The 18,062-nt window shown below is 52.4% G+C and overlaps 1 protein-coding gene across 1 annotated transcript in view; it reads left to right on the plus strand.

Moving 5' to 3' along the window:
- Positions 1–14,713: 14,713 nt before the first annotated feature.
- Positions 14,714–18,062, plus strand: part of LOC144730886 (uncharacterized) — a 29,695-nt gene continuing 26,346 nt past the window's right edge. The window contains exon 1 of the mRNA XM_078611690.1: positions 14,714–14,860. The gene's annotated coding sequence lies outside the window, so the exon portion shown is untranslated. The remainder of the gene's footprint in view (positions 14,861–18,062) is intronic.

The following is an 18,062-nucleotide window of genomic DNA, read 5'->3' on the forward strand; positions in this document are numbered from 1 at the left end:
CACAAGCTTCTGTCTTCAGGTGGAACCGTCACAGCACGATAGCTGTATCAAGTGAGAGAAATTCAAAGAAAACAATCCTTGTATATATACTGGTTGAGGGTGGGAGGAGCCAAGGCAGGCCCTGGATATTATTATTGTGAGGTTCGGTGCGGCTGAAGCACGCTGCTAGGAATGAGTCTTTGTTGTGTAGACTGGTTGAACTCGGAGGTTCCAAAAGTTGTAAAGGTGCGGCTGATGTAAAGGTGCGGCTGCAGTCAATGGGACTGACCGCACCATCCGCCAAGCTGTTTCCCCCACCACACAGAAACAGCCACATGCAACTCCGATCAAAACTATCACGTTGCCAAACATAGCAGGCGTGACCAAAAATATCTCCAAAATTCTAAACAAACATAAGATCCAAGTCCGATTCAGTACAGTACATAAAATCCGTGATCTAATTCCATCTGTGAAGGATGTCATTCCTGACTTGAAATACCCTGGAGTCTATAAACTGAGTTGCAGCTGTGGTGATTGTTACATTGGGGAAACGAAACGTCATGTCTATGATCGTGTCTGCGAGCACAAGTCAGATCTGAAACACGGCAAAATTGAGTCTTCCGCCGTTGCCGATCATTGCTACAACGCTGTGGGCTCTCATGAAATTGTTTTTTCCGAGACCAAGGTGCTTTGCAAACCCTCTGGCTACCATCAAAGGTTTGTACACGAAGCCATCCAGATATACAAACACAGACATAATTTCAACCGTGATGATGGGTACAAACTGAGTAATCATTGGAAAGATGTTGTTAACCATGCAAAAAAAAATTAACTACACATTTTTGGACCATCTTATTTGACAGGTACTATTCTACTTTACCGAGTGTTAACATCCCCAGCGTTTAACAGCACTCTCCTTTTTTGTATTTGGATGGCCACCAACATTTGGTAAAACAACATGTGCAGTGTCGTTCTCTTCTTGCACCATGTGCACCTTTAGCATGTTACCTGTTGTTCTTTTTTTTAGCCCCGCCCCCCCCCAATACTTTCCATTCATTGGCTACAACACTCAGATAAGCTCCTCCCACCCTCCTCCCCCCCTTAACTTGTATTTAAGAACTTGTATCTTGGAATCTTTGCCTCACTTGATACAGCAAATCTAGCTGTGACGGTCCCACCTGATGACGGAGACTTGTGTTGCCTCCGAAACGTCGTGATTTATTATTTTATTTTATTTCTATTACTACTTTTATTTTAAAAAAATTACCTACGTGACTTTACCGAAAAAACCTAAGAGTATGGATCCTTGCAGTCGCGAAAGCTTCAAATCTAGAACAGAAGAGTATTCCTGCGGGCCGAAAAAATAGAAGTTCTACAAACCACACAAACATGCGGGCACATCACACATCCTCTGTGCATGATACAAAAACCATCAGCAGTTTCCGAGGATGTGGGCTGGCAATTGCTGATTGTGCTTTCACCACACACGCACACAGCTCGTTACATCTGATTGGAGCTCACGGCAAAAACTGCGTCCGTCGTGTAGGCTGATGCTGAATTCATCTTTTGACGAGTGACAATCTCGTCGGGTGGTGGAGGGCTGATGACAAGATATTTGGCAACAAACTCCCACGTGGCCAAACCCACAAACAAGTGCGGGTCATTGTGCTGGCTACGAACCCGCCCCCCAGGTTTGGAATGAGCGCCGATCTAAGTGAGGTTCATCCGAGCCCGCATTCCCCTTCTGCAGGTTGGACTGCATGAGTCGCACAGAGCCGTTAGGTGCTGTATAAGGCAAGCGCACGCACGCGTGCAACTTACAGCCCCCGCGGCGAGATGTTAACTCCCTCGCCTGGTATGAAGGACGTCGTGGTGTTCGATCCCGACCCTGACGCCTGTTGCATATTTGGAGTTTGTGACGTCTCTTTACCCGTGGTCGCGGGGACTTTTATCTGTGTCTTCTGGTTTTCTCCTCCACATTTAGAATGGACATCACTCGTTTAGAGAATGTATATTTCTACCCTCCTTCTCGCCCTCTCCGTTCACAATCCTAGCTGCTGTCCCCATGTTTCTTTCCCCTCCTCCTTGTGCCCAATCACCATTCCGTTCTTTTTCGCTTATGGCTCCCTTACACCGGAACAAACTGCCCATACACGTCAAACCATCAGCTTCACCGTCCATGTTTCGTTCTTTCCTTAAAACACTCGCTTGTTATCCCTCGCTTATCCAAACTCCTCTTCTGCCTCCCTTCCCCATCATGAACAGCATCATCCCCTTTCCCAACTTCCCTACCCATCCATCACACTGACTCATCATCAGCCACTCATTGTCACTCGTGTCGTTCATTTGACGCATCATCATCATATTCACGCACGCCCATCAATTCGTCCCATCACACTTCTGTAAAATGTGCTAATTGTTTCTTAAACGCTTTTATCAAGGCGCCGTACAAATTAAGATGGATAGAGTAAGTGGCTGCTATAAAGTTCCACGTGATAAGCCACCTCGTTGAGCTGTCATTTGTGGCCAGGTCGCTTCTGAATAAGAGCGACGGAGCTTAAACACGAATGTTTATGCGTGTCGCTAGGTGGCGCTGTAGCAGAACACACGCATTCACTTCGGGTCCGAGGGTTCACTCAGCTGCTCTTCCCTGACACGGTCGATAAAGTTTGTGCCACTTTGGTAGCAATGTCCACAACAGATTAAGACCGCCAACTGAAACGAATTAACATTTGAACGCCGTGCGTGTGCGGTGGGGAGCGGTGGCGCAGTGGTGAGCACACTGAGCTTCGCCCTTGCCCCTCACCACCATTTCTGAGTTATATTCCCGCCCACGGCCAACATCAGTGGCGAGTGATATCTGACTCGGTCCTGGGCCTCCCCTAGGTCGACTCAGCCCTACATGAATACCTGGTGCTGTGTGTAAACATCAGCGCTGCGGAGACAAAGGCGGCCGGGCGTGGTTGTGAGCATGCCACCCCCTCGTGTGGGCAGTGTCGGCCTTCATGGTTGTTCGCTATAACAGCACTTGCCCCAACAGTATGTTCAGGGTATATGGGGGACCTTTACCTTTGTACGCATGTAGTTGCGTGTATGTTTGTGTCTGTGTGTGAGTCTAAAACTATGCCAACCTAGGCGTGGTCTCTCACAAGAGCAGTGCGCAGCGCGTGGCCTCGGGTAGAAGTCATGACGGACACCTGGAGGGAGTCAGAGAGAGAGAGAGCGGTGAGACAGAGTGAGAGACTCAATGGGGACTAGAGCACACCGGCTGAGAGGGACAGGGAGAGAGGGGGTAGAGAAAGAGGGGGGGGGTAGAGAGAGGGGGTAGAGAGAGAGGGGTGGTAGAGAGAGGTGGTAGAGAGAGAGGGAAGGGGTAAGGAGAGCAGATCTGGAAAACTATTGTGAAATAGGGGGGGGTTACATAAAGCAAAGCATAAAAAAATGATGAACGAAGCAAAGTGCCGACTACACCGAACATCTTCTTGTTTCCTTTGATCGTAAAACAAAGAGAGACAGGGAGACACACATATGGAGGGAAAGGCGAGAGACCGAGACATACACATACCGATATACATTAAAGACAGACATTGTACATATGATAACAATGTAACAATAATGTACAGTACAGCTCTTTATCAATCCACTGCTGGACGAAGCAGTCCCTTTACGCCATGCGGGTCGTGGGGGGTTATGTGACCATACTTCACCTCGCTGGTCGGTGCAGGTGTGCGAAGGCGGGTGGGGAACACTTTCCCAGGATCCTGGACGCGATGGGGGCGCATTCCGGATGAATTGATCACAGGAATGAGACGGACACCCAAACTATGCCACGTCGGTGCGCGCGCGTGGAGCCGTGGCATGCTGGGGCAGGTGGGGAGCGGTGGCGCAGCGGTTAGCGCTACGAACCCGGGGAATTCAAGTTCGTTCCTCGCTCACGGCCAACATCGGTGACGATAATTATCTGAACCGATCCTGGGCCTCCCCTAGGTCGACTGGTGGGGGTGTGTAAACAGCGCCACTCAGGGAGACAAAGGCGGCCGGGCGTGGGGCTGGTCACCCACCCTCCTATTTGCCGTGCCCGATCTTCATAGGCGCTGTTGCTCGCTAACTACACTTGCCCCAACAGTCTGTTGAGGCTATACGGGGAGTCTTTGTCTTTGTTTTGCTGGGGCAGGTGCTGCTGCTGCGCGCGCGGTGGGCGGAGTGAGTCTGCGTCACGCGCCGCGCTCGGGCGCCTCTGTGCGGATGTTTACGCGTCACGGTATAGGTCGCGCTTTGTGGCTGAGTCGATCTAGGGGAGGCCCAGACACACAATACGTATACTCTGGCAAAGCAGAGACGCTCTTGGTTGGTGGTCCTGAGCTATCGCTGGAAATTACACGTCACTATGGCGGGGACTGCGTCTCTTTGATTGTGTACTCATTTATTTATTTGCAGGGATGGGCACAATTATACAAACAAATTTATAGGCGGAATGTAATTCAAAGACAAATGCAAAATTACTGCGAGATGTGCAATTTGGATAACAAATTACAAAAGTTCATGAAATTATAGTACATGATTTTAATTACTTGCAGAGCACCCATCTGACGCAATGAGAATCCACTTTTGAATTCCAACATAAAAAAATCGACATTTGCGACCCATTAAAATCCCTCTGGTGGGGTGAATTTTGATTTAAAACCAGGAAAAAAAATCGCGCACACGCGTAGGGCTTCCCGAAACGCTTCCCCACCGCTGCGGCCCGCGGCGCGCGTCACGAAAGAGAAACCGAGACACTCGAAAGGGACGTTGACAAAGTGCGCGCCGAAGCAAATAGAAGCCGCAAGGAGTTAACTTCCTCCTGTACATTCACCCCCCCCCCTCCTCCTCCTTAAACTCCTTCCGTTCCTCTTTTAAATCCTCACCTCTTCTCCATCGGTCATCCTCTTCCTTCCCTCCCCTCCAACTCCTTTCCCGTCCTCTACTCTTTCGTGATCCGTCAGTACCCCTCAATCGCCGTCACTCTCTCGCACCTCCGGTTAGCACGTTATGGCTACGTGCGGTGCGAAAGAAGTTCAACGTACGATGCGTGCACCGATTCCTCAATACTTGCACCGCCACTGCCATCGAAATCATTCCATTCTGTCACCGCTTTGTTAAGCTACGTCAAGCGCCTTGAGTGAAGGGACTCTCGCTTTAAATATAAATCAGATTAGATTCCACTGAGATACGGAGAGAGAGAAAGTGGAAGCCACGCACAAGAAAACAAACGCAGGTTCGTGACACGATTAAACTCGTGTATGTACTGTACGTTGAACTTCGTTCGCACCGTACGTAGCCAATCGTGCTAATCGCAGGTGTGGAGGTGTTCTCATAGACCGCCTGGTAGCTCGGCCATCAGGCGTCACGGCTATAGGGGCAAGATTAATAACGGAATGGCAGCCCAAGGTATGGAACGCGTCCTAAAGGGTACGTCTAGTCGAGGAGCTGGAGTGGTGAAATCAGCTCGCGTGTAGCTGGCGCTGTGTGGATTATTTCATCGCAGGATCGTGAGGGGTCACGGGGGGTTGTTGGGCGGGGCAGGAGGGAGAGGCATTCATCCAGCAGTGGAGTGACCATGGCTGCTGCTGATGTTGAATCCTAGGAGTAATTCTTTGACCAGTGTAAGGCCCACTGTGCTGTAGTTATTTTGCAGACAAGCGACCTGGCTACAAAAGTGGCTTATCACGTGAACATTTCCAGCAGTCAAAGACTCTAAATAGCATGATGTTGATTCTAAATGTGGAGGGAAAAATTGGAGGACTCGGGGAAAAAACCCATGCGACCACCGGAAGAGAGACACGCAAACTCCAAATATTGAAAAGGCGTCAGGGTCGGACCCACGACTTCCCGCATCCCAGGCGAGGTAGTTAACATCTCGACACCGTGGCGCCCCTTGGGTAATGAAAGCCGTCGCATCACCGTGAGTGCCCGTTGCACAACGTTCAGCTGCCTTTGCCACCCACCCACCCATGCCATGCCATGCATAGAAAACGAAATAAGAGGACTGAAATAACGCAGGTGGGTAACAATGGAGCGTTTGACATTCCTCGGGCGTCGGCGGTGGGAACAAAACTAAATCACAAAACAGGCGAGGGAAGGAAGTGAACGTGCAAAGAGCCCCCCCCCCAAATATGTAACAGCCCCCCCCCGCCACACCAAATCTCCCGTGGGTGCAACCCAAAGCACACGGGAGAGCCATCGCTCGCGATGACACTGAGGAGTGTAGGACGCGTAATAGCCCCTAATCACCAAGCACGCCAGAGGTGCGGCCACCGCCACATCCATCACCAAAGACAAAGATCCCCCGTATAGCCTGTACGGACTGTTGGGGCAAGTGCTCTTAGCGAGTAGCTCCTTTGAAGGCCGGCACGGCGCACGATGTGGGGTGGGTGGCCAGCCAGCACCACGCCCGCCCGCCTTTGTCTCTCCCTAGTGGCGATGTTTTTTACACACCGCACCAGGTACTCATTTGGAGATTGAGTCGACCTAGGGGAGGCCCAGGACCGGTTCAGATAATCGCCTATTGGTGTTGCCACTGGTGAGCGAGAATCAAACTCGGGTGGCCGGGTTCGTAGCGCAGCGCGCTAACCGTTGCGCCACCGCTCCCCCCCAAATCCACCAGAACCAACCACCTCCATCTCCTCCACCACCCACGCCCAAATGCAGCCCTCAAAGGCGCGACGTAAATTCCACGATACAGTGCCCTCGCCCAGTGTACAGTGAGCGAGCGAGTGAGGAGCCAGCAGAGGGGAGCGGTGGTGCAGTGGTTAGCGCGACGCCTCGCGCTCTGAACCGGGCCGACCCGAGCTCAGGTGCCCACCGTCACGGCTCTCGGCTGACGTCGGCGCGCGGGTGATGTCGTCATGAACGTTTGTTTCTGGCACCACCAACTCCAATAATTCACCGATTAGAGAGACAACGCTGACCAACCAAGGTGAAGTATGGTTAAATACCCCCCCCCCCCAACCGCCGCGATGAAAAAAATGAGTATAAGTTTGACCCTTTCTGGAAATATCAAAAATAAACAAGTGTCAAGTCTGCAAGAACCACACGTACTTGTGGCAAAGCGTGCAAACAAACGTGCTCTGATAATATTGCATGTGTTGTTGTTGTTGTTGCTGTTGTTGTTGTTGTTCCTTCCGAGTGTCGTTCTGATCCCCCAATACGACCACGTTCGCTCATGTTAAGTCTCATCTGAATGCTCAGACTCTTAAACGATTAACTTTGTTTTATTTCACCAGGTAAGGCCCACTGAGCGGTGTAGCTCTTTTTAGGAAGCGACCTGGCGATCACAAATGATAGCCCAACGTGGAAATGTCTAGCAGCCAACTGATCTAAACGCGTGTTGATTCTAAATGTGGAGGGAAAAAACAGGAGGACCTGGAGAAAAATTCACGCGACCACGTGAATAAAGAGAGAGAGAGAGACATGCAAACTCCAAATATACAACCGGCGTCAGGGTCGGGATCGATTCCCATGGCCTCCTGTATACCAGGCGATGGAGTTAACATCTCGCCACCGCAGAAGACCCAGCCGCGTGTCGTCACGGGTTGGCGGATCACACACAGACGCTGTGAAACTCCGCTCCTTCCCCGTGCATGTTGAGGCGGAGCCGTCCGTAGCGGGCCCGGCTCTGCCAGGAGAAGACGGTACTGCCAAGTTGCAACTCTGTATTTGTTGCGTCTGTATGGGATCCTCGAACACGTGGCTTTTCTCCGGGTGCTTCGGTTTATTCCCAGATGTGGTAAACACTCGTTAATCGGCCGATACGACTTTGATATATATAGAGGAGCGCAGAGCTTGGGCAATTGTTGGGAGCGGCGGCTCCTCACCACGGCGTGGCTGCTGCTGCCTCACAGCTTGTGTCTGTGGTCCTCCCCCTCCTCCTGGCACCTCTGAGTGGTCATCTCTAATCATTATTCATCATTATATTATATTACAATTAACATTATACATAATTCATATCAGAATGTTAATGATCACGATTACAATTATTTTATAATGCATCTTGTAATAAATAATGTACTTAATATTATGATGAGATTTTATTGTTTCAGTCCCCCAACTCCTTTCAAGAATCGAATACACCACACGCACATGTTCCCCTAACACTGTGATCGGATATTTCTAAATGAATTTTAAAACACCCCATTGTCAAACTCAGAACACGTTCTAGGCAAGAGCAGAGAGTCCAGGAATTTGTAATGCCCCGTGAGGACGTAAACATGGTAAGGTTTGGGGTCACGGGTGTTTTTGACATAAATGTCAAAGGTCAAACATTGCTCATGGTGTGTTCCCATTGGTCCCTGGCCATCATCAATGTGACCATCATCATAGACCAAGGTCGATAAAAAAAAAACTACTATCTTTTTATTTTACCTTTTATTTTCCCAGGTAGAGGCCACTGAGCTATATAGCTATTTTTCAGAAGTGGTCTTACCATCACAAATGATACCTCAACGAAGTGGCTTATCATGGTGTGGACATTTAAAGCAGCAGACACATACTCGAAACGCGTGGTGATGTTGATTCTAAATGTGGAGGGAAAACCCGGAGGACCTGAAGAAAAATCCACGCAACTACCACGGGGTGAACATGCAAATTCCAAATATACAGACGTCAGGGTTGGGTTCAAACCCACAACTTCTTGTATACCAGGCGAGGTCGTTGACATCTCTCCACTGATTTCGATTTAAAGCTTTCGTGACTGCAGGGATTCATCTTCTTGGTTCTTTCGGTATAGTCACGTAGAAGGAAATAATAAAATAATACAAATAAAACATAATAAAATAATTCTCACGACGTTTCGGTCACAACGCAGGACGGCTGCTTGCGTTGTGGCCGAAACGTCGTGAAAATTATTTTATTATGTTTAATTTTTATTATTTTATTATTTCCTTCTACGTGATTATACCGAAAGAACCAAGAAGATATCTCCACTGCTGGATAAAGACCCCCACAAGATCTGATGTGAGGATCCACACGGACACTCGAATTGATTTCACCGCTCCGTCTCCTCTGGTGGTCGTTACTTAGCGGACGCCTTCCGTTTCGCACGTGACTGGACGAGGAGGGCGGTTGCTCAAGTGCCGTGGTTGACTGAAGAAACGAGTGAGTGTATTTTTATTAATATAATAAAACATGAGGAAGTACAGTGTTAATAAATGATTATTTTATTTTAAAAAGTCAAAGCTCATTCTTTTACATGTCCCCATTGCATCGGGGTGGAGCGGTGGCCGCAGTGGTTAGCGCTAACAACATGAATGTCGAGTGACATCTAAACCGGTCCTGGGTCTCCCCCCCACACCCACACTGGCCCGCGTGGTGAAGCATGGTCAAACAGCCCCCCATGACCAACCTTCCATCTAGCAGTGGATTGACAAGGGGGGCTGTGCACTTTACATTACGTTTCCAAACTTACAGGAGACACAGGGCAAGTTATGACTTGCACACAGACACACTGCGTATGCAGACAGCAAACACAAACACAAAGAAACAGATACCCCATGCAGCCTTTTCAAAACTCTTGGGGCAAGTGCTGTTAGCGAGCACCTTCTCAAGGCCGGCAGGGCAGACAAGGGGGTGAGTGTGCCAACACCACGCCCGGCCGCCTTTGTCTCCCCGGTGCTGGGTGTTTTCACCCTGCACCAGGTACTTATTCGAGGTTGAGTCCACGTAGGTGGAGCCCAAGGACTGATTCAGATGAGTCGGGTCGCCGGGTTCGTATCGAAGCGAGCTACATGAAGACAACTACACACACGCACAGCCACACAGAAGCACACACGCACACGCGCGCATGCTCCAGGACAATCGACTCCTGTTTACAACGACGCTAATGGTTAGTCTGCGTGGTGTGTTATATAGTGCTGTGTCAAGCTACGATCCATATCTCGAACCGATAAGAGGGCCCTTGCCTTTAAACATCTGGCAATTCACCAGCATTGGTTCAAAGCGAGCCTGACTCTGCCGATGAGACATTGAATGTCGAAACCAGCCCAGGGTTTTGCTTGTGTTTAACCAATGCTGCTGAAACGTTGCGCTCCCAGAAGTCGGTGCGGGCGCAAATGTAAGTATTTATTTGTAATACGAGTTGCTGAGCACGGGGTATCAACCTCCCGAAACGCCAAGCGGCCAGCAACAAGCAGCTCCATCATCAAAGCAGTCGTAAGTAGATTGAGAGTATAACTGAATTGAGCTGGGGATGTTATTGTCAGAGCTGGGGAGGGAAGAGTCGTCGGGAGGAAATTGCAAAGTCGACCAGTGTGAGGGAATACGCAGCAAGATCAGTGGTGATTGTGAGTGGGAGGATGAGTGGGTGGGTGAGAGAATGAGTGTGTGGGTGAATGAGTGGGTGGGTGGATGAGTGAGTGGGTGAGTGAGTGGGTGAGTGAGTATGTGGGTGAGTATGTGGGTGAGTAAGTGAGTGTGTGGATGAGTGAGTGGGTGAGTGAGTGGGTGAGGGAGCGGTAGTGCAGCAGTTAGCGTGCTGCGCTGAGAACCCGGCAATCCGAGTTCGATTCCCGCTCACAAGGTTGACTCAGCCTCAAATGAGTACCTGGTGCGGTGTGTAATCATCGCCACCAGGGAGATAAAGGTGGCCGGGCGTGGCGTATTGGCCTTCATTGGTGCTCGCTAACATCACTTGCTCCATCCGTCTGTTACGGCTATACGGGGGGGGGGGGGTCGTTGCTTGTAGGCGAGCGGTCCGTGCGCTGCAGGATGAACTCAGCGACCAACACCAGTGACGATTATATAATTTATCTGCACTGGTCCTGGGCCTCCCCTAGGTCGATGCATCCTCAAATGAGTACCTGGTGTGGTGTGTTAACATCGTCATTGGGGAGACAAAGGCGGCCGGGCATGGTGCTGGCCACCCACCCCGTCGTGTGCGCTGCCGCTCTGCGCCGTATGCGTGCCGTGTGTGTGCTGTGTGCGTGCTGTGTGTGCTGTGCGTGCTGTGTGTGCTGTGTGTGTGCTGTGTGCGTGCTGTGTGTGATGTGTGTGCTGTGTGTGTGCTGTGTGTGTGCTGTGTGTGTGCTGTGCGTGCTGTGCGTGCTGTGTGTGTGCTGTGTGCGTGCTGTGCGTGCTGTGCGTGCTGTGTGTGTGCTGTGTGTGCTGTGCGTGCTGTGTGTGCTGTGTGTGTGCTGTGTGTGTGCTGTGCGTGCGCTGTGTGTGTGCTGTGCGTGCTGTGCGTGCTGTGTGTGTGCTGTGTGTGTGCTGTGCGTGCTGTGCGTGCTGTGTGTGTGCTGTGCGTGCTGTGCGTGCTGTGTGTGTGCTGTGTGTGTGCTGTGTGCGTGCTGTGTGTGCTGTGCGTGCTGTGTGTGTGCTGTGTGTGTGCTGTGTGCGTGCTGTGTGTGCTGTGTGCGTGCTGTGTGTGTGCTGTGTGTGTGCTGTGCGTGCTGTGTGTGCTGTGTGTGCTGTGTGTGCTGTGTGCGTGCTGTGTGTGTGCTGTGTGTGTGCTGTGTGTGCTGTGTGTGTGCTGTGTGTGCTGTGCGTGCTGTGTGTGCTGTGTGTGTGCTGTGTGTGTGCTGTGTGCGTGCTGTGTGTGCTGTGTGCGTGCTGTGTGCGTGCTGTGTGCTGTGTGTGCTGTGTGCGTGCTGTGTGTGCTGTGTGCGTGCGTGTGCCGTGTGTGTGCTGTGTGTGCTGTGTGTGTGCTGTGTGTGCTGTGTGCGTGCTGTGTGCTGTGTGTGCTGTGTGTGCTGTGTGTGTGCTGTGTGTGCCGTGCGTGCTGTGTGTGCTGTGTGTGTGCTGTGTGTGTGCTGTGTGTGTGCTGTGTGTGTGGTGTGTGCGTGCTGTGTGCGTGCTGTGTGTGCTGTGTGCGTGCTGTGTGTGCTGTGCGTGCTGTGTGTGCTGTGTGTGTGCTGTGTGTGTGCTGTGTGTGTGCTGTGTGCGTGCTGTGTGTGCTGTGTGCGTGCTGTGTGTGTGCTGTGTGTGTGCTGTGTGTGTGCTGTGTGTGCTGTGCGTGCTGTGTGTGCTGTGTGTGTGCTGTGTGCGTGCTGTGTGTGTGCTGTGTGTGCTGTGTGTGTGCTGTGTGCTGTGTGTGTGCTGTGTGTGTGCTGTGTGTGTGCTGTGCGTGCTGTGTGTGCTGTGTGTGTGCTGTGTGTGTGCTGTGTGTGTGCTGTGTGCGTGCTGTGTGTGCTGTGTGCGTGCTGTGTGTGTGCTGTGTGTGTGCTGTGTGTGTGCTGTGTGTGCTGTGCGTGCTGTGTGTGCTGTGTGTGTGCTGTGTGCGTGCTGTGTGTGTGCTGTGTGTGTGCTGTGTGCTGTGTGTGTGCTGTGTGTGTGCTGTGTGTGTGCTGTGTGCGTGCTGTGTGCGTGCTGTGTGCTGTGTGCGTGCTGTGTGTGCTGTGTGCGTGCATGTGCCGTGTGTGTGCTGTGTGTGCTGTGTGTGTGCTGTGTGTGCTGTGTGCGTGCTGTGTGCGTGCTGTGTGTGCTGTGTGTGCTGTGTGTGTGCTGTGTGTGCTGTGTGCGTGCTGTGTGTGCTGTGTGCGTGCTGTGTGCGTGCTGTGTGTGCTGTGTGTGTGCTGTGCGTGCTGTGTGCGTGCTGTGTGCGTAGTGTGTGTGCTGTGTGTGTGCTGTGTGTGCTGTGTGTGTGCTGTGTGTGCTGTGTGCGTGCTGTGTGCGTGCTGTGTGCGTGCTGTGTGTGTGTGCTGTGTGTGCTGTGTGTGTGCTGTGTGTGTGCTGTGTGTGCTGTGTGTGTGCTGTGTGTGCTGTGTGTGCTGTGTGCGTGCTGTGTGTGTGCTGTGTGTGCGCGCTGTGTGTGTGCTGTGTGAGTGCTCTGTGTGTGCTGTGTGCGTGCCGTGTGCGTGGTGTGCGTGCTGTGTGCGTGCTGTGTGTGTGTGTGTGCTGTGTGTGTGCTGTGTGTTTGCTGCGCGTGCTGTGTGCGTGCTATGCGTGCTGTGTGAGTGCTCTGTGTGTGTTGTGTGCGTGCTATGCGTGATGTGTGCGTGCTATGTGTGTGCTGTGTGCGTGCTGTGTGTGCTGTGTGCGTGCTATGCGTGCTGTGTGAGTGCTCTGTGTGTGCTGTGTGCGTGCCGTGTGCGTGGTGTGCGTGCTGTGTGCGTGCTATGTGTGTGTGTGCTGTGTGTGCTGTGTGTGCTGTGTGTGTGCTGTGCGTGCTGTGTGCGTGCTGTGTGCGGGCTGTGTGCGTGCTATCCGTTGTGTGTGCGTGCTGTGTGCTGTGTGTGTGTGCTGTGTGTGTGCTGTGCGTGCTGTGTGCGTGCTATGCGTGCTGTGTGCGTGCTGTGTGCGTGCTGTATGCGTGCTGTGTGTGTGCTGTGTGTGTGCTGTGTGCGTGCTATGAGAGACACAGGAATGCTGCCACGGCTCTGTCGTAATTGCCGCGATGGTCGTGACTGCTGAGCGCGGCTTTTGCGGTGCAGCCGGTTGAGTGAGAGCCCTGGGGGGCTACGAGTTGGGGGGGGGGCAGGGGGGGCGGGGATGGGGGTGTGCTGGGACGCGTGTGGTCGCTGTGTGTGTGTGGGGAGCGGTGGCGCTGTAGTTAGCGCGCTTCGCTATGAACCAGTGACGATTGTCTGAGCCGATGCTGAACCTTCCCTCGGTCGACTCAGCATCGAATGAGTACCTGGGGCGGTGGGCAAACATCGCCACGAGGGAGGCAGCGGCGATTCTGACCGGGCGTGGTGTTGGTCACCCACCCCCTCGGGTGCCGTGCCGGCCTTCATTGGTGCTACTCACGAACAGCACTTGCCCCAAAAGCATGTTTGTCTATACGGGGGATCTTTGTATTTGGCTTTGTATGGTGGTGGCGGTGAGCGCGCTGCGCTGCGAACCCGGCACACAGAGTTCGATTCCCGCTCACGGCTAACCGGTAGCGATTATCGGAACCGGTTTTGGTCAACCTCTAAGTTGACTTAGCCTTAAACGAAACTTGCCGATACGGTTTGCCCCTGTAACGGTGTATTCCCATAAGACATCCACCCCTTCCCCCCTATAATCACTACCGCCGCCACCATCATCACGACTACCCCAATCACCACCATCAGCGGCAGTAGTTTTATCACCACTACCATCATCGCCACCACCATCGCTATTAATCACCAACCCCACCACACCACATCCAACACCATATCTTCTTTATTATCACGTCGACCACCATCGTTATTGTCACCACCATCATCACCATCACAAGCACCATCAGTACAAAGATAAATATGTCCCATATAGCCTTAACCGACTTTTGGGGCAAGTGTTATTAAAACGAGCACCGATGAAGACCGGTACTACACACGAGGGGGTGGGTGGCCAGCACCACCGCCCGACCGCCTTTGTCTCCCTACCGACGATGTTTACACACCGTACCAGGTACTCATTTGAGACTGAGTTGACCTAAGGGAGGCCCAGGTGCAGATATTCGTTACCGATGTGGGTCGTGAGCATGAATCGAACTCTGATCGCCGGGTTGATAGTGCAGCAGCACCAACAACAACAGCAGCCGTCATTCACCACTAAGTGGCGGTGACGTCACCACGGCGCCTGTGCCAGGCCAGGTGCACTATCACCAGCACCACCAACAGCACTTACAAATCACCACCAACATCAGCATCCTCAGTAGCATCACCATCACGAGTTCCTTCCCCCGCCCCCTCCCCCGGGGCGACTCCCCCCCCTCCCCCGGGCCCCTCCCCCTGGGTCCGCTGCTCCAGGTAAAAAGCGCCACCCGCCCCCCGCCCTCTCTCCCTCCCCCCCTACCCACCCAAGGCGCGCGTCGCTTCCTCGACTCAGACGCAGAGCGCGCGCGCGCGTGGGTCGCGTCCGCGTGCCCCTGGGGAGCCCCTCGGGGTCTGACAATGGGCAGCAGCTGCTGCTGCTGAAGCGCCACGGATCGAACTACAGCGGGGTAAGGGAGCTTCGCGTGCTGCGCGTCTCGGATGCCACCCACCCACCCAGCCGGCCGGCCGGTCACCCCCCCAGCCGGTCACCCACCCAGCCGGCCGGCCGGTCACCCCCCCAGCCGGTCACCCACCCACCCAGTCGGCCGGCCGGTCACCCACACCCCCCCCCCCCCACGTGCGCGCGTTCGCGCCCCCCACGTGGCGAGCGGGTCCGGGCTGGGACAGGAAAGCCGCGAGTTCGACTCCTGGGTGAGGGTTGACTCAGCTCATCATCCATCCCTCCGCGGTTGATACAAACAAATGAGTACCACTGTGTGGGTGTGGGAAGTCAACATTGGTTGTTCTCTTTTGTGGTTGTTGTCAAGGATGTTATATTGTTGTTCAAGAGCCAAAGGTACAGAACGAGTAAGAGAGGAAGGGCGAGACGTCATAGAACAAACGAACGGCTGACATTACGAGTTACTACATCCTCCTCGTGTTTAAACATTGGTTGTTCTCTTATGGGTAGACTTGAACCGTCCCCCACCCCGCCATAGGAATGTGGAATTTCCACCGCTGACTCAGGGGCAGTAAACAGGAGACGATGCGCAGTTGAGCGAGAGCTGTCGTCACGCGGCTGTTGACGTCTCTCGCGAGCGAGTGGAGAAGGGTCACCGTTGTTTGTTTTTCTGCTCAGGAGCGCCGAAGGCGGCAGTCGTGAATGTAGCGACCTCGACGAGATGACCGGCTGAGTCGGCCCACACGCAAAACCGTTCTAGTTTGCCCCCTTATATTCTGCCCTGGAGAAAAGGCCATCACCTGAAACGTCGGCCTATTGTGGTATGGTCGTGAAGGGTGTCAGTGCGTGGAGCGGGGTGGAGCGATTAGCGCGATGCGCTACGAACCCGGCGACTCGAGTTTGATTCCCGCTCAAGGCCAACACCAGCAACGCGTTAAACATCGCTAGCACTGGGGAGACAAAGGCGGCCGGGCGTGGTGCTGGCCGCCCACCCCCTCGTGTGCCGTGCCGGCCCTCATAGCTGCTACTCGCTAACAGCACTTGCCCTAACAGTCTGTTAATCCTTTAGGGAGATCTTTGTCTTTGCATGCGAACGCGCACAGCAGGTTCGCATTACTCCACTGCTAGATAAGGGCCCCCAGGTCGTGGCTGGGGGAGGGAGGGGGCTGTTTGACCATACTTCACCACCCAATGGCTCAGTGTGGCTTCGTGAAAACGGCGAGCATACACGGAAGACAATGTACACTACAACGAGCGACGTTCACCCACCGGCCTCTGCTACTCCTAAGGTAACCCTGCGGTAACCTATAAGACCTGTTAGGCATGGGAAGCCAATTAGCCGATGGGATGAAACGCACCTTTTCTACGTGTGGAGTTCTGCTTACGTAACACGCGCGCATTCGCCCCTAACGCATATCGAGACGTGTCAGGGCACGGTCTCTGACTCCTAACGCGGTGCTTCTTATTCATCTTCACCTGGGGTGCATGCGCCACTCCCTGGGCGTGCGGGATGCCCTTTGTGGGGGTGCGAGATGTGGCCAGATTTTTGTTCGAAGGGGAATCATCGAAAACACAAATTAAGTACGGGCACGTAAGTGCAACTAGTTTAAATTTCGATTTAAAGCTTTCGTGACTGCAGGGATTCATCTTCTTGGTTCTTTCGGTAAAGTCACGTAGAAGGGAAGTAATAAAATAATAAAAATAAAACATAATATTTCATTTTATTATGTTTTATTTTTATTATTTTTATTATTTTATTACTTCCCTTCTACGTGACTTTACCGAAAGAACCAAGAAGATGCAACTAGTTTGTTTAATACAATCTATGTATTTATTAACATTATATATATTTTTTACGATCGAGAATCAAACGGGTACAAGGCTGCAGTGAAGGTTAAGCATCACGGCCCGAGGGGATCGCCAGGGTGGGAATTCGTCCTCCAACTATACGGGACATTGCCGCTACTGTATTGGATATCCTGTGGGAAAAAAGCTTCATAGCTCATCGGATTCCTCCTGGATAAATTCATATTCTAATTCTGAAATGAAATACAGTACTGTACTTTGAGAGTGACGTTTCAAATTTGGCAAAGTAGTGTCTGTCAGTCCGCTACTCCTGCACAAAACCGTGGTCTGTCGCGAAAGAGACGGCGGGTCGTATTTAACGGTAAATAGTGATTGCATACATCTGCGGTATTTGCCGGGGCGGCCGGGGGGGGACGATTGAACCGCAAAACATATACTGCAGACAAACGGGCGGCGGGTAGCGACGAACACCCGTAGCAGTCACGTCTTTGAAAACTAATTTCTTTAGAATTGTTTTTGTGTTTCGTTTGTTGTCCTTCCCCCGCACCTCCCATGAGCTCGGTTGGCTACGCACGGCGCGAAATAAGTTCAACGCACGTCCATAGAAGTCGTCGCGCACGCGTTTCAGCCAAGACTTGGCTCATTGCTCGGTCAATGATTGACCTCATTTTCAATCTTTACAAGGGGTAGTTGTAGACTGCTTAGCCGCCCATATAAAGTTAATTAGACCATCGCGGGGGAGTACGTGGTGGGGGTGGGGGGTTATCTGGTTGATGTGCGGTATGGGCCGTGTGGGGTGAGAGTGCTGAGTAACGCTATGCGGGGTAACTGCAGCAGGAGGAGGACGAGGGGGCGAGTGGCCGTGGACTCGCGTGGGCTGCGGACTTTGAGCCGAGCGCAGTAGGAAATGAGAGTTCAACGAGAATCACGCGTCTGTGTGTGTGTCTGTGTCTGTGTGTCTGTGTGTGTGTCTGTGTGTGTGTGTCTGTGTGTGTGTCTGTGTGTGTGTGTGTCTGTGTGTGTGTGTCTGTGTGTGTGTGTGTCTGTGTGTGTGTCTGTGTGTGTGTGTCTGTGTGTGTGTCTGTGTGTGTGTCTGTGTATGTGTCTGTGTGTGTGTCTGTGTGTGTGTCTGTGTGTGTGTGTCTGTGTGTGTGGAGCCCCAATGCGGTTTCAGGAAAGGGCGGTCCTGCACAGATGCCATATTTTCTGTCCGTCTGCTACAGCAGAGGTGTAGGGAATTCCAAAAAGACCTACATCTCTGCTTTATTGACCTGGTCAAGGCCTATGATACCATCAGTAGGACTGGGCTCTGGGTTGTTCTTCGTGCTTTCGGAGTCCCTGACCCTCTGCTCACGATCATTAAGGACCTTCATGATGGTGAGCGGGCCCGGGTAAAACTACGT

This window comes from Lampetra planeri, chromosome 37 (assembly GCF_965212315.1).
Source record: "Lampetra planeri chromosome 37, kcLamPlan1.2.h2, whole genome shotgun sequence".
NCBI lineage: Eukaryota > Metazoa > Chordata > Hyperoartia > Petromyzontiformes > Petromyzontidae > Lampetra > Lampetra planeri.